Below are 8,025 nucleotides of genomic sequence, written 5' to 3'. Positions count from 1 at the left end.
GGCATAAAGTGATGATTCATAGTTTGTTGCCCCGCCAAACAAACATCCAAGAAACATATCTGGGTTGGTCCCATTTTTGTTCACTCTAGCCACCTACTCCCATGTGTGGATAGCAAATCTAGTCCTGGTCATACCACTGTGTACAACGTTACCCCTATATTTCCCTTTTCGACCAAGAGACCAGTTGGATGACCAGTCTGTACTACTTTCACCCCCTTTCCTTCCTCTTTGTACCAAGTCCGATGTACACACTAAATTCCCCCACCCCCACTTTATTTATTGTTTGAATCAAGTACTCCCTCTGTCCGGAATTACTTGTCATCAAAATGGATGTGTCTAGAACTAAAATACATCTAGATACATCCATTTCAATGACAAGTATTTTCGGACGGAGGGAGTACAAGATTCGACTCCATGAAGTAGCTTTACCTCTAACAATAGAAAAAAAATATGTGACATTGGACCATCCGATCGAGAGGGGCTGAGAGGTAGAAAATGATGCACATGCAGCAACGTAGCGAGCTGGGGAAGTAGAGCTAAGGTGGTTTCGAACGAAGATATACCTAAAGGTCGTCGGGATGTGGATAGGTGGGCGGCGGGAGGACGGATCCGCCCACAGGCAACGACGAAGGGATCAGAGGACCTCCCACGCCGGCGCTCGGCCAGAGATAATGGTGCGGCCGACAGTGGGTCTCCTCCCTCGCTGTCGATGACGGCCTAAACGTTGCCCCTCCTCCCCTTCACCGGCGGAGGGGGATACATCCGGATCTGTAACCAGCGGTGAGGATAGAAAGCCAGTGTTTTTTGAAGGGAGAAAGACAGTGTTACTACCCCTATATTGTTTAGATATGGAGAGGATGAGAGTGTGTGAATAGAGCAACCCTAGCAAGCAAGCGCGGAGGCTCTGGCCTATATATATGTAGTGGGGTAGTTTTCCTTTTTAACTTCATCAAAACAATCGTTTAAAATTGTGTACTACTACATGCCAGGTCACAAATTTTTTAGTTGTTGGTTGTTTTTTGAGATAGCTACCAGCTTGTTCCAAGTGGTGTTATGGTGTACCAGGTCGCACTTTGTATCGTTCAAGTCTGGTACTACAAGTCCCTCCATTAAATGAACAACCACCCCCTCGTAAAAATTGTGAACAAGCCCATGGCTAAAATTAGCGGAAACGTGGGTTGCCCCAACATGCATTATTATTTATATTTTCTACTCCCTCCATTCCTAAATATAAGTCTTTTTATAAGCCACACCTAAGACAAGAATTTTTTTATTAGCAGTGAACCCCACATGTCATAGACACAAAAATTGTGGCAAGAATCCCTTAGGCAAGCCAAGGTGTGTCTAACAATTTGAGCAACTCAGGTTAGGCAAGTGTGGGAAAAATAATGTGGCAACATAAGACAAACATGGTCACAATCCAAATAGCCCTGTAATTTTTTGTGACATGCATGAAAATTTGGTTAGTTAAATTTATAGTCAAAATTTGGCAAGGTGCATCAAATCAACACATGCAAGTATCAAAAGGAAAGTCACTGCATGCATGCATGCGTTGTACTCCCTCCATTTCCAAATATAAGTCTTTTTAGAGATTGCAACAAGTGACTACATACGAAGCAGAATATGTCTACTCCTACATACGAAGTAGCCCATTTGAAATGTGTAAAAAGACTTATATCGAGTGCAGTGCTTTGCTGTGTCGCGTCAACTCGTACAAGACCGAGAAATTTGATTACTACAACGCCCTATCCCTCGCGGACAGAGCTTTGGTGCCTTAACTACACCTGCCTTTGGCTGCATGACAGGAGGGCCAACCACCTGTTGGGCCCACCAGTCATAGATGCAAAGGCAGGAGCAGTAAGTCGAAGCTTTCGCTACACGCTATCCCTCCCGCACGAGATGGATGGACATGCAGCAGTGGATTCGATATTGTAGAAGTAGGAGTAACATCATTGTTCGTCTTCTCGAAGAGGCGAAGAGCCAAGCGCAACCCGAACGTGGCAGTTGCGAACGCTCGCGTGGTGCGGTTCCTTGGAGTACTAGCCAGGCTCTTGCATGAGACAAAATTGCTATTGTTTAACAATTAAACTCCATTATCCATTGGTTGATACTCATTTTGCATAGGTCCACGCGCTTAGCACCGTTTCCTCCTGGGGTCACCAATGTTTATTTGCTAATTAATAGCATTGCATGCAATGAACTAGCCATTGCAAGTCATTAAAAGCATGCACACCTCTCATCTCTTATTGGTTGATATGTCAAGAAACAAGAAACAAGGTAGAAGTTAATGCACCACACCTAAGTGTTTTGGGACTATTTGGTTTTCGTAAGATGACTTACACACCTAGACGGAGGGAGTAGTATAGCCCTATAAATCGGAAAGGAGTATTTGCCTTTCTAGAGATTTCAACAAGTGACTAGACTACACCGTGTGCAGTACTCCCTCCCTTCCGGTTTATAGGGCTCAAATCTCATGAACCAAGGCATTTTGCGATTGGAGGAATGTATCTCGTACTTTACAAAACTACCCTAATTAAACTCATGCATTAATTACGTAGTTCTCTTGTTTTTCTCTCCGCCTTGGTCGCAGTGCACAATATTGAGCACTCCTATATGACTAGCCGCTCTATCTACATGCGGGACATTTCAAAGCATCCGGGCCCGCGTGCCATCCACCAAATCACAACGAGGTGCTACAGTCGAGACTCACCTGTCACCCCGGTGTGGCCGTCATGACCCGTCATATCACAAAACCCACACCTTTACTAGCAATGGTAAGGTGGCCTCCAAGTTGGACTGGACGAAGCAACCATCATTTCACTGGAACGCTCGTTCAAGCCCTTTCTTCCCTTTCTTGATGAAAACCTCACTCCAGGCTACTCACTTCTGCCATTTTTCTTCTGTACCAACGAAGGAAAGGTGGGCGAATCAGTGACACACCAATTGCACCTGCAGTTAAGTCCGGTGAATGCGGCATTGACATTCTGGAGAGACGGTGACCGTTTCAGGCGGGAACTGCGCGCTAGCGATGGAGGGGGTTTCGGTGTGCAGTGGCACTAAGATCGGTCGCTCACGATAGTACATACTCCGTACCATACTACCATAGTACCCTCTCTAGCTTAGGCTGTTTTATAGATTGTCGTTGTGATGGACGATATACATGAGCAAGGCGGTCCGAGTATGACCGTTGGTGTTGAACCAGGTGAATACATGCTTGGCGTTCGCGTAGGCCTCCATCAAACGTCTAAACAGTAATGTCAGGCACCGCTGGGGCGCGTAGGTGATGGGCTCGCCGTTCGAGTTGCGCCATGAGCAGGACTTTGATTTAGAGGGCGACCTGCATGCACTAGCATGCTTTGACAGCGTGAGCATGAGTGTCTGACGCGAAGTATTCCATTTTCATTTGGCTGACGAGGGTGCGTTGCAACAACGAGGTTTGATTCCCCACATACGCATAATTTTGGTTCTTACAGTATTTCTTTCTCCATTGATAGGTAGGCCCATGTAGATAGATAAAGAACATGAGCTGATGAGGCGCATGCGGACTGTTTGACTAGTCAACCAGACAAATACAGAGCTATACGCTGAGCCACTGACTGTATAATCACCATATCTCGTATACAATGATCAAAGTGAGCTATCAAGACAAGTTCGATGACCACCAATGCATTTTACTCGGTAATAAATGACCAGGATTGAAGGGGAATCCAAATTTGCTTCGTCTTCTGTCCTTGAGCTATTGAGAAACCAATGCACTATACGGTTGTCCGGCCACTCCACCCTAGAGCTCTCACCAAGCGTCGTTCATGCCACCGCGCCGCACACTAACCAGTAAGGCAGCGATGGCATCCCGCCGCGCCGAGTTCCTCGCCGCCCACGACCGCACACAAAATGGTAGGGAAGCGATGGCATCCCGCTGTGCCGAGTTCATCGCGGCTCACGACCTCACAACTATGTGGGAGGAATTGGAAGATGCCAAGGCCGAATGGGCGGTAGAGCAAGAGGCGGCCAAAGCCGCACAGAGGGAGCAGAAAAGTCAGAAAGCGCTAAAAAAAGAGAGGCCCGCCGCCGCAAGAAAGAAAAGAACGCACGCGCTGCTGCGGAGAGGTCGGCGGAGATCCAAGCACGATGGGGTTTCGCCGACAAAGCCGGGAAGGAGAACGACGGCGTCTGGCCAGCATGTGAGAAGTAGTAGTACTAGTAGTTAGTGTGTGTGTCTGTGTCTGAGTACGAGCATGTACCAATACTACTAGTTACTACTGTAGTTTTTAGAGAAAATTACCAGTACATTAGCCTAGACTAAATGGAAAAATTCCTATCCTAAGCATCAAATGGCATCTCTTTCTCTATAGGAATTGAGATGCATGTCATCTCACTTCCTATGATTTTCATATTCCTATCCTATGAACGAAAGGAGGCCTCTGTTGGAGTAACTACTATAGCTGGCTGTACTGCTGGTACAATAGTTTTCTTCAAGAAGCGGAATTCAACGAAGTCATGATGGTTCCTTCGTCTGAGCAACTTCAAAGTGGGAAGTGGGCCTGTGATTTGATGGCTCATTAGTCATTGTTACTACGGCGCGACGACCTGGGTGACTCTCCCTTGGAGTTTTGCGTGCATGGCAAGTGGACCAGGATGGTCGACGTCCCACATGTTGGCGAACAGAAGTATTCTTTCCGATATCGAGGAGCAAGGAAACCGCGTGGTATAGTATCACTGCTGATTGGTTAGCTAAAAAATAGTATCACTGCCGATTTATAGTTATTTTTTATTTCTGATGAATGCTAGCGTTTCAACTCTTACGACGAAGGGTGCCAAACACGGCACGTGCTGGATGTCCCACACGTCAGCGAAAGGAGTGGGACATGAATAGCGTGGTAGAGCCCAACGTAAAAGAAAGCATGGTAGAGCGTCTCCACTTGTTCCACTTCTGGGTCGGAGACCACACGTAGTAGTACTTAGTGGTATGAATGATACAAAGTGCGACCTGGAGAGAAAGACACGTCTAGTTGGAAGGTCTCGGGGCATACACGTAAACAAATATAAAAGTTAATATGTGCCTCCAACTAATATAGTAGTAGTAGAGTACTTAGGCACGTACTCCATAACATCACTGTGCATTGCACGTACAACATTTAGTGGTAGTATGTAGTAAGAGACAAATGCCGCCCAAGAGTTCCCTTCTCGACCTACTTTTGGGTGTTTGATAGAGTGTATGGAGGGTGCATGAGTCCACACTAGTTTAGCACAAATACACTAGAAGCATGCATGAAGAGAGCATGCATGAAGAGGGGTGTTGAGTTGAGCATGCATGAAGAGGGAACAACTATGCTGAGACGAGAACGCAACCAAACACACCCTATATGCCACACATGTTCATACCATTTGTGCCTTTCTACTTCACTTACTACGCTACATTACTCAGGTTCATACGTCCACTCCTGGGTACATGTCCGTCTCGTAGTTCTAGTCCCACGTGTTCTTCATATAGATGGAACGATCCTTGCATAACACGTGCACCTTGATGCTAGATGTCTCGTGTGTTGGAAAAAGGATGAACAAAGCTCACGTAAAAAAAATAGAGTGGAAGAACATAGATTCCGGACGACCGAGAAGGAGCAAGGAACCTTGTGGTGGAGCGTCTGCACTCATAATATTTAATATTATTCAGCGATATAAAATTAACCAATCATCTCCATAGTGGACTGGAAGAGTACGAAACACGACAGCCCAGTGTAGTTACATCATACTAGTACATGGCTAACCCACGCTATCACCATATTTCTTGGCTTCTGTGCGACACCTATCTCTAGTAATCCAGCAGCCTGTATCGCTTCTCCCTCCTCGTCTCTATCAAAGTGCGGCGGGCTGGCGTTTCTGCCGTCTATTGAGGTCGGTTAACTATCACATGTTAGCGACATGCCAAGAGCATTCTAAAAAAATTCCTTTCACGTTCCATTTTCAAAAAGAAAAAATCCTTTCACGTACGAATTTGCCTGTATGCTTTGAGCAACTTGCATGTCCTATACTGCTCCTGTTTGATACTCTAACTTAGCTAACTTAGCTAGAGGTTAGACTAACTCATGACTAACCCTGAACTAACTGTAGCCAAAGAGGTGTTTGGGTGACAGGGTTAGATTGACAATAAATGCACTTCATGGAGAGAGAGAAGTGATTTTTCAGTGGTCCCAATGAGAACTATCTCCAGTTAGCACCTCTTGGGTGGGATAGTTTTTTTTGGTGGGTTCGGTGCAACTTGCTCCAATTTAAAACCTCATGCTTGGATACTTTAGGGCTATTTGAGCCCCAACTAGCTCAAACTAACTCTAACCCATGGATCCAAACAGGGCCTATGGCCAGTCTCGACGCGGAGCAGTCGCGTGCACCGAGAAGCGGCGCTCTCTCGGCCGTCGCGCTACTTCAAAGCCGACGCCAGTGAGAGGTCGCCTCCGCTCTGGCCGGGCATTAATGCGGCACTGACGCTCCAGGCGACGCTGACCGTTTCTTCCACAGGAAGCGCGCTGGCAAGGGAGTATAGGTTTTGAACTGTTTCAGGTGTAGTACTGGTAGTTTGCAAAACTACTCAATTATTGCACTCAGTTTCCTAAGAAATTGTGGTAAAAAACGTTACTCCACATCCCACTTCCCTTCTCCTGCCTCTTCCACCGCCCGCGCACGTCTACGGGAAGCGACCGGTCAACCCTTATATAGGAATGCTAGCACAAAAATATGCATGCATGACCACTAAAATTTCCATATTAAAGCGCCGCTCCGGCGGGAGTATGGCGTATGTTGTTACCTTCGGCCGACCCATGGCTACCGGGCGACGGTGACCAGAGAAGAGGCGGCGGGAGGGGAATGAATGCAACTACTGTTTGGGTTCGCCTTCCGGCTTAAATAAATGCACAGCATCACGTGTACCCACGGGTGCACAAATTGTAACATACGTGTCTGCTTAAGTGGGCGTCACGTAACTGGTGTGTGTGAGAGAGATTCTAAGAGATAGAGTGCGGTTGTGCGACTCTACTCTTCGGACATGTACTCAACCTTTTGCATCGGGATATAAGTATAATGGTATTTACTTTAGCTAGTGATTTACGTGGCCATGTTAACGTGGTTGTGTCAAAATAATGTCACTTCCTGCTCGTGATTTGCATTATATAATTACAAGCAAGATTCTCGTGCATTGCACGGAACATCAATATGCATTTTTTTTACAAAACACCTATTGTGATTGACCCATGAATGAGTAATCCCATGTGTAAAAACTAATGATATCTCGAGAATTTTATTGGAAAACTGGAATATCGAGAATGTCATCGAAAAAATGAAAGATGAGACATAAGGCAAGGAGGAGTGGAGCATGGTGGTGACTGGTGGTCGGAATGGGCGGAGGCATGGGGATGGACGGCGCCGGCAGGCGGCAGCGGCCACCATGCATGCTAGATTGTTCCGTAGACTTATTACTTTATTAATTGCTGAGCAATGAGGTTGCGGGAGATAATGATGTGGAGAGAGGTGCGGGTATCTTTTGTAAAATTATCATAGTTTGCTTTCTATCCCCATATATAGATCATACGATCTGTATTACAAGATGGCAGGCACACCATCACCGCCAACTCGTTTTTTTTATAAGGGTACAGATGATAAGTTTGCCAACTACTAAAGTAAAGTGGAATTTGTCCATGTTATGCAAGTAAATAAAGGTGATTGTTTATCATACGGGTAAGGTTGGATGAAGGGTGGTAGGAACAAATGCTCCGCCTAGAGCATGTGTGTGTGAGATGGAGTCTTAGTGTGTGTGAGAGAGAGAGAGAGGAGAGAGAGATGGAGTCCTAGTTTGTGTGTGTGTGTGAGAGAGAGAGATGGAGTCTTAGTGTGTGGGGGGGGGTGTGCGTGCGTGTGTGTGTGTGTGTTTGTGTGTGTGCGTGAGAGAGAGAGATGGAGTCTTAGTGTGTGTGTGGGGGGGTGCGTGCGTGTGTGTGTCGCGGGGTCCTCTGTGGCGGATGTAATTTAAGTGTGCAT

The sequence above is a fragment of the Triticum urartu genome, chromosome 4, assembly GCF_003073215.2.
Source record: "Triticum urartu cultivar G1812 chromosome 4, Tu2.1, whole genome shotgun sequence".
In the NCBI taxonomy this organism is placed as follows: domain Eukaryota; kingdom Viridiplantae; phylum Streptophyta; class Magnoliopsida; order Poales; family Poaceae; genus Triticum; species Triticum urartu.
Note: the sequence above shows the minus strand (reverse complement) of the source record.